The 9,094-nt window shown below is 39.3% G+C and overlaps 1 protein-coding gene across 1 annotated transcript in view; it reads left to right on the top strand.

Annotated features, from left to right (window-relative positions):
- Nucleotides 1-2,960: 2,960 nt before the first annotated feature.
- LOC135226573 (uncharacterized) overlaps nucleotides 2,961-9,094 on the top strand; it is a 283,782-nt gene continuing 277,648 nt past the window's right edge. Inside the window, exon 1 of the mRNA XM_064266258.1 lies at nucleotides 2,961-3,366. The gene's annotated coding sequence lies outside the window, so the exon portion shown is untranslated. The remainder of the gene's footprint in view (nucleotides 3,367-9,094) is intronic.

Consider the following 9,094-nt stretch of genomic DNA (forward strand, 5'->3'; position numbering starts at 1 on the left):
TGGGGGTAATATATGAAAGTAAACATTCGTCCAAAATTGCAGGAAATTATTTCGGTTCGAGGGGGAGATATCTCTTGAAAGAGATGGATGAATGACAGTGGTGAAAAAAAAACGTGGGTGTGAATTTCGTACATACATACGTATATATATAAACACCCGAACATACACCCACACACACAACGTTCTTTGCTCATGATGGAATACACAGTTCTATTCTGAAACGATGGATCACCTACTCATCAATTACTGACATAGATAGTTACTTTCTTATTTTATTTGCTTGATTATTGATTCTTTCATTCTACCAAGAGGAAAAATAAATCTTTGATTCTTTCATTCAAACAAGAGGGGAAATAAAGCTTTGATTCTTTCATTCTACCACGAGGGGAAATAAAGCTTTGATTCTTTCATTCCAACAAGGGGGGGAAAAAATCTTGGATTCTTTCATTCTAAAGACGGAAAATATATCTGTGATTCTTTCATTCTAAAACGAGGGAAAATGAATCTGATTCTTTCATCCTTATACGAGGGATAATAAATGTTGATTCTTTTATTCTAAAAATGAGGGGAAAATTATTTTATTCTCTCATTCTAAAACGAGGTCATATAAATTTTTGACTCGTTCATTTAAAACGAGGTCATATAAATTTTTGACTCTTTCATTCTAAAACGAGGTCATATAAATTTTTTTCTCTTTCATTCTAAAACGAGGTCATATTAATGTTTGACTATTTCATTCTAAAGTGACGGAAAATGAATCTGTTTATTTCATTTTAAAACGAAAAACGCATCTGTTTCTTTGATTTAAAAACGAGGGAAATCAATGTTTCTTTCACTCTTACACGAGAGAAAATATATCTTTGATTATTTCAATCCGTCACAGGGGAAAGAATCTTATTCTTTCATTTCAAGACGAGGGAAAATAATTCTCTCATTCTAACGGGAGGGGAAACAAATTTACTTAACCAATCATCTTTCATTTACTGACAGTTCCTCTCCTCCGCTGCAGGTGTCCCCATGACCTGCCATCGAGGATTGTCTCCTGCGCATCTATCCATCATTTTGAGATCAAGAAGAATTTTCTACTGACATCCCCACCACCAATGGCTGACTCTTGATCACCGGAGGGATGGATGTCCTTTGCTCTTCGGGAAAGTCCTCTAGGTAGCCGCCGCATCTGGCCCTGGCCTTCGACAGCCTTGAGATGAGTGCTGGCATCTTGGTCTAGCAGGTAGGCAGAGCGAATCTTCTCTCCGATCTGCGTCGCTTCTCTCGTCGTCCTCGGAAGACATTTCGAGACTCACCTGACCGACGCCTTAATACGTTGTGGCCATTGTTCCAATGGGTGTGGCTCCGGGCAAGATGGCTCTTGGAAGAGCTGGGATTAGCGGTAGGCGGTACCTGGCGGCCACACCTTGCTCGCCGCCCCGCCCTGATCCAAACGTCGATCTCTGCCGTCGTCCCTCTCTCTCTCTCTCCTCTCCCGCCGCCGCCGCCACCCTTCCTTCCTTCACCTCCCGATGTTGGAACCACGCCTACCCTAATCGTCCGCTCCTTCTTCGCCGTACGTCAACGGGAGCGCGCAGGGGCGCGGCCATCCTAAGGCAATTAGCTGTCGGGGGCGTCAGAGGAGACGAGTGACAGGCGGCGGCCTCTGAGGTGTGGTTGGATTGGGCGGTGGCACCTGTTCGGCCACACCCCTCCCCTACCTGATTCCAGCCCCGCCTTTGGGCGACCACACCCTCCTTCCTCACGCCCCCTCGACGTCGTCCTCCTCCTCATCCCAATCCCTTTCCTTTTCCCCGCCGCCCTTTTGAGTCCATTTCCACTGCCCAGACGCCTCACTGGAAACGAGAGTCTTCGTTACCTCGAGCCATCTCTCCTCTGTGGACGGGATCTCGTTCGGCTTGTGTTTAGGAGGAAAGTTCTGTGGGTGGCTTCGGCAGGGGGCAGGAGGGTGGGGGGGTGGCTGGTTAGTCGGAGGGCGAGGGGCGCGGGCGGGGTAGGGGGAGGCGGGAGGGATATCGAGGGTGTGGGTGGCAGTGGTGTATGCTGGCTGTGACTTATCAATGAGTGGGCCTGAGTCTGCGCTCTCGCGTTTTGCGTTTGCGTGGGCGTTGGGAGGAGCCAGGGATCCTGGCCAATGGGGTGCGGGCGTCTGTGGGGGTCGGCAGAGACGGCATAACGTTCACACTAACCACGCCACCTTCAGCTCAGTGTAACTAGGGCTACCGCTCCGGCACCCTGCAAGACACCCTAAGAGTCGTAACCTCCCAACGTGTCTTCCAGATTAATCCACTGAGTCCCCCGCCCGCCGCCCCCCTCGAAGGAAACAGAGAAGAAGAGCAGGCGCGACAGACATCACACACAGGCATCTTCACCAAACACCACCCGATCACCAAAAGGCACCATCATCATCACCACCGTTCGTGACTTCGCGCCTCAGCCTCTGTTCAACAACACAACAACAACAACACCATCATCATTGCCATCATCACAACCATCTCCAGTCTCTGCTTCCTCGATTCCTCCTCCTCCTCCTCCTCCTCCTTCTCCTCTTCCTCCTCCTCCTCCTATTCCTCCTCCTCTTGTTTCTTCTACTCCTGATCTTCCCTCCTCCTGCTCCTACTCCTCTTCGTCACCCTCTCGCTTCTTCCGTTTCACACCCGTCGGGCTCACCATCAGTGCGAGGCGACTCGGTTGAAGAAAGGAGAAAGAAGAGGGAACAGAGAAACGGCGATAAAACCGAGGGACACGCGAGAGGGGAAGAGAGAGAGAGAAAGAGAGAGGGAGAGAGAGAGAGAGTGGGAGCGATTCAAATTCAAAAGGCTGTAACGGCTTCTGCGACGGTTACACTGACCACCCATCCTCCGCCGGGAAGAGCCTAGTAGACCTATGCTCTGTTTCCTCACCTGTTCACAGGCTGCTGTCTCTCCCTTAACCCGTCGCTGAATTCGTCGTCGTCGTCGTCGTCATCTGTGGCGGTTCCTGCGTAAACGAAAACAAAAGCAAAGCGGACATAGTGCTGGCGACCACGACGAACCGATCCAGAACCGTTACAACAACAACAACCGCCGTTGTTGTTGCTCGGGTTGTAGTCGCCACTACCACCACCACCACGGCCCCCTCTCCCAAAACCAGAGCCCAACCAACGGCCCCAAACCCATACGACCCCGCGAAGTGACGACGACCACGACGGAGGAGAATAACCAGCCGAAGGGCAGGACGACGACGACTTCCTCCTCCTCCTCCTCCTCCTCCTACTCCTCTTCCTCCATCTCCTCTGGAAAGCCCCTCTCAAGAGACCCTCCTCTTCCTCCTCCACCTCTTCCTCCAACGGTTGCTACGCTGATCCCACACACAAAAGTAAGTGGCCGAGCCAGTGGAATGTCTGTTACTCCTCAGTCTTAGTCATTTCCTCATTATTCAATATTTGTCTCCTAAATATTTACTACATCATCTTTTTTTCATGTACCTTCGACGCGGTAGGATTTATTATATCTCTTTAGATCAGCCACTCTCATTAGGTAAATGTCCTGAGAATATATATATATATATATATATATATACTATATATATATATATATATATATATATATATATATATATATATATATATATATATATATATATATATATATATATATATATATATATATATATGATATATATATATATATATATATATATATAATAATTTTTAGAAGGTATGGAATTTGTCTACCTATACATTTATGAAATCATATGTCCACATTATGCATACGTATTAGTTTAAATATGTACATATCCACACATACATAGGTACGTAAATTTCTGGATTAAAAGGGCACAACGAGAGTTTCCTGCACGCATGTCCATATAAATAAAATAAAAGTTTGCTTGTTTATCTATAATTACGAGGAATCTATATCTTTCGGTGAGATGGTTCCAGTATTCATTTTTTTTCCCCTTCGATTTTTTTTAGCATTACCAACGAGCAAACTTCGAAAGAGAGAAATAGGATGGAGAAGAAGATAACGAAAAGAGAAATAGGTTAGACGTTCATCTTGTTTTACACTGAAAATGTCTTAATATTGTAGCGTTAGCTCTCTCTCTCTCTCTCTCTCTCTCTCTCCCTCTGAACTGTGCATTATGCAAAGACTTTTGAATATAAAGGGCGCAGAGGAACAGTGTTTACAATCGACGACTGTGTATTAAATCATTAATACACAGAAATATCAAGCGTGCTCCTTATATTATATCATATCTACACGCACCACTGATTCTTTTTACATCAATACATAAATACAACAATCGTATTTCATACGACGTATGTACATTTTAACATTGAGTATTGTGGCGTATATGCTCCTCTCTCTCTCTCTCTCTCGTCGTCATCCTCCTTCTCCATTCTCCGCTCTCTCATTCCTCAACTCTTCCTCTCTCTCGATAATAATTATAATTATTATAAATATATTTATATATATATTTATGATATAAATATATACATATATTAATTTTTGACATATAATTAATTTTTTCACAGAACCTATTCAATTCATACTACTTTTCCTGAATCTTCCTTAAATTCATCCCATACTTAATATAAACGATGAATTTCTTGTCATTTTCTACAGAAGTAGTGACCGAATTCGTGCTCATTTCCGTAGAAATCACAATTGCAACCTTCGTAGCATTTAATACATGTCAATGTTAACCTCTCACGTTGCAAACGAACAATAATACGACGTCTCGTTGTTCTGTTTTCGTTTGTATGGTGTTTTTACGTTGCATGGAACCAACGGTTATTCAGCAACGGGACCAACAGCTTTACGTGACTTCCGAACCACGTCGAAAGTGAACTTCTATCACCAGAAATACACAACTCTCACTCCTCAATGGAGAATCGAACTCGCGACCACCGTAAAAGCTGAATCTGCAAAAGAATGGAAAAGATTTTGGGGTCCGTTTCCAAGCAGTGTTGACACATGCGTAATAATTATGACAGCTTCGATCAGGCGAGCAACTATTTCAGTCAAATGAGGCCCCCGTTTTGGAAAACAGTCACATAATAAGGAGTGGTACGAAAAATACGTCGTAACTTATTGTCGTCTTTCAGTGGCTTCCGAGAAGAGATAAAAATCCAGATTGCTTCCTGTATTTTACTGTGGGTGGTGGATGAACGTCTAATAAGAATACAGAATATGTGTCATTGTAACGTTCATCATTTCTAATCGTCTGCAATGAAATAATGTTCATGAGTGGCTATCATCATCATCTTAGCACATAATAATGATTATAATAAAAGGCTTTTTGTTATCTTCTGGAGAAGGACGGGTTATTGAAATATATTGTTATTATTATTATTATTATTCGTAGTGTGTACACGTTTATATCGAACAGAGATAAGTATTAAACTACTTAATGGAAATTCCACCCGATGGAATTACTGTGAACCCCCCCCCCCCCACCCCACCCAACCCCCAATTAATAATAATAAATGAAAATGCAATTATCGAAGTTAACTCGAGAATATGCCGATACTAATCGAAGCCTCCAATCCACTAGATTATTATCGATTAAATATAAAAATGGCGTCTCAACAGAAATGGTTATAGTTCAAAAAGGTAATATTTAAAAATATCCAACTTTTTAAATAAGTAGAGGCATTTGCTTTCCAAATTCCTAAAGAATGCCAATTTAAACCATGGACTTACAAACATGATTCCAATGTTAAGAAATTTGCAAAATAAACTTGATTAAAGGCCTAATGTGAGCAGTTGTGGGTCCCAGTGAGGCTTGAGAAGCCTGCTGAGTTGGTACTGAAGAAATGGCCAATAGTGTCCTTAGTATTAAAGTAAGTAATATATATTTTTATTTAACAAATCTTAATACCTGAAGGAAACTATTGAACATAATCACTACAGATTATTTTCCTTAAAGGCATTACTAAAGTGATTGAGAAACTCCTTTGCATAAGGTATAAAAGAAAAATACATTATGTGATAATTAATCCACTCGTCTTTCTTTCTTTTTTTTTTTTTTTTTGTCTAAATGGATACACAACCACTTCCATTATTTGTCTCTCATTTATTGATACATTTACGTGCTTACTTTAAACTCCTTTATATACATAACCGGAATTACTTTACTACTAGACAAGAGTTGATCACACTTGAGATGAACTACGAAGTCTAAGCTATCTACTTGAGATTATATAAGTTTAAAGAATATTTTCAAAATAATAATAATAAACTACTTGACCATTACCGAAAAAGTATATAGTGCGATTTAAGTATATTTCAGGCAGAACCTCTTTAGTTCGTGTGTATGTATTTATATATGTAAGTATATATACATATGTATATATAATGTATACGTCTACAATTTCAGTATAAGCCATGATGGTGTTTAGCCTTAGAAGAACTGGCTACAGAACATGTTATTCTTTCTGCCTTCAGTAAGTTTTTTTTTTTTTTTTTTTTTTTTTTGGGGGGGGGGAGGGGGTGAGGTTGCTGAACCATGCCCCTTTCCATCCTGGCTGAGATCCTCACTCTACCAAGCATTCGACCTTTAATTCACTCTAAACGTGTATCCTCACATATTATGTATATACAAAAATATACTATGCTTTTCCCTTTGAAGAGGAGTTACCCTCTGGTTTTCAACTAGTGTTTTGGGATGAGACTGCTAGGCTGCATCAATGCTCCATCCTAATTGCGATCATATCAACGACTGACTACCACACTGTAATTGTACGGACACACACACACTACATATATATATATATTATAATATATATATATATATATATATAATATATTATATAAATACATACATCATCATATAAGGAGGGAGAATATTATTTATAAGGAAATTGTACCAAAGTAATATATATGTATATATATTATATATTCATGATATAATATATATATATTAATTATATATTATATACAATATATAATATATTATATATATATATATATATATTATATATATATATATATTATATCGTCTCTGTAGTATCAAATTCGTTCGTGCGTAGTTTCCTAAGCTGGTCGATTATGCAAATGTACGACCTCCCTATTCACGTCAAATGTAATCATTCGCTGCAATAATAACACCGCTATACGATATGGCGAAGTAGTACCTTTTTCCATATAATAAGTGCTCTAGCCTCTCTCTCTCTCTCTCTCTCTCTCCTCTCTCCAGTCTCTCTCTCTCTCTCTCTCTCTCTCTGTCTTCCTCCACGTAGTGATCTGCTCTCTAAGCTATACTCCCCCCTCGCTGTTGCTCTCTTTCGCTCGCTGGGGTACTGTATTTCCACATCCCTCTTTAGCAGAAATGTCTGTCTTTCTATAAAGCCTTTTTTTTAAAGTAAACACACACACACACTATATATATACTATATATATATATATATATATATATATATATTATATATATATATATATATATATTATATATATATATATATATATATATATATATATGTACGATGTTTGGGTGTCGGTTTCTGAAACATAATGCAAATTTTTTATCACGCTCTCTGGGCAAGTCACTTGATTCTCAGTTCGCTATTAAAATCAAGCGTCACTCTATCTCTCTCTCTCTCTCTCTCTCTCTCTCTCTCCCTCTCTTCTCTCTCTTATTCTCTCTCTCTCTCTCTCTTTCTGTTCCAGTTTTACTGCCGTGCTCTCTTCCTTTTAATCATTACCTTGATATTTTCCTCTTAGGCTTTTGGTTGCTTCACCTGTATATATATATATATATATATATATATATATATATATATATATATATATATATATATATACACACACCCTACAGTATCGAGTAACATTTATCTTTTTTAATGAAGTCACCTTTTTTGCGCGTGACTCCATCTCCCTCAGGCATATCAACAAAACGGACGACTGATTTCCATTCAAATTCCAGGATGAACTTTCACGAAGATTCAAGAAACGTTCCAGAGAAATACCTGGAAATGTCGTAATTCATGAGTCGAACAACAAAACCTTATATCTTGGTAGTAATTTGTATCTTTTGATTATTATTTTCATTATTACTCCATTGGTCCCGTTGCTGAATAACCACTGGTTCCATGCAACGTAAAAAACACCAAATAAACAAACAAACACAATTATTATTATTATAAAAGTACAACGCAACGTGAAAGAGACGTTTGCCTTAAAAATTGTGCATTATAAGACCAGCAGCAGTAGTAAGAGACATTTTCCATGAACTACAAAAATGAATCGACGTTGAAATGAGATCCAGTCACAAAACGTAGACAGGAAAAATGAAACCCACATGCACTTGAAGAAAGTCAGACAGGCAAAACTGCAAACACAAGGCCATAAAACATCAAGAACTATAGTTCTATTCATGAGAAAGGGGGGGGGGGTGGCGTCTGCCTGACAGAACCACACGGCAAAGACCTGTCAAAATCATTGGTAAACAGAAAAGAGCAATGTCACAGAAAATCATCAATACTGAATTACAGTAGCCATTATTCCTGGGAGCTCGTGATTGAAAGTACTGCAGTTATGCTTTGAGATAATCATTAAATCACGTTTTTCAAGAAAATGACAAATAGAAAATAATTAGTATTCGAAAAATGTAGCTATAGGGACTACACTTATTGCCATTGGGCTTAATCAGGTTCAGTACCATCATTCGTGCCCAAGAATTAAAAATAAGACCAACTACATGGTCCTCAGAGACGGTAAACACCCTCTCTATAGGGTGGAAGGACTTAAGTAGGAAACATTACACAATTATACACTTTGTGAGTATGCGTGCACCAATGGGTGTATATATATATATATATATATATATATATATATATATATATATATATGGTATATATAGTGACGGTAAAAATCAGTTACAGAATTCCATCTAATAAAAGGATGGATGTCTTGGTATAAATATCCCCTTTTCTGTAACTTTTCTCATTCATTACCTACCTGAAGGGAGAGAGAGAGACAGAAGTCTCTAAAATATAGTAGTACTTACTTTCTCTATTTTGGCGTTTTTATGGCTCCTTTTATTATTATTATTATATACATGTGTGTGTATATATATATATATATCTTATATATATATAATA

The sequence above is a fragment of the Macrobrachium nipponense genome, chromosome 14, assembly GCF_015104395.2.
Source record: "Macrobrachium nipponense isolate FS-2020 chromosome 14, ASM1510439v2, whole genome shotgun sequence".
NCBI lineage: Eukaryota > Metazoa > Arthropoda > Malacostraca > Decapoda > Palaemonidae > Macrobrachium > Macrobrachium nipponense.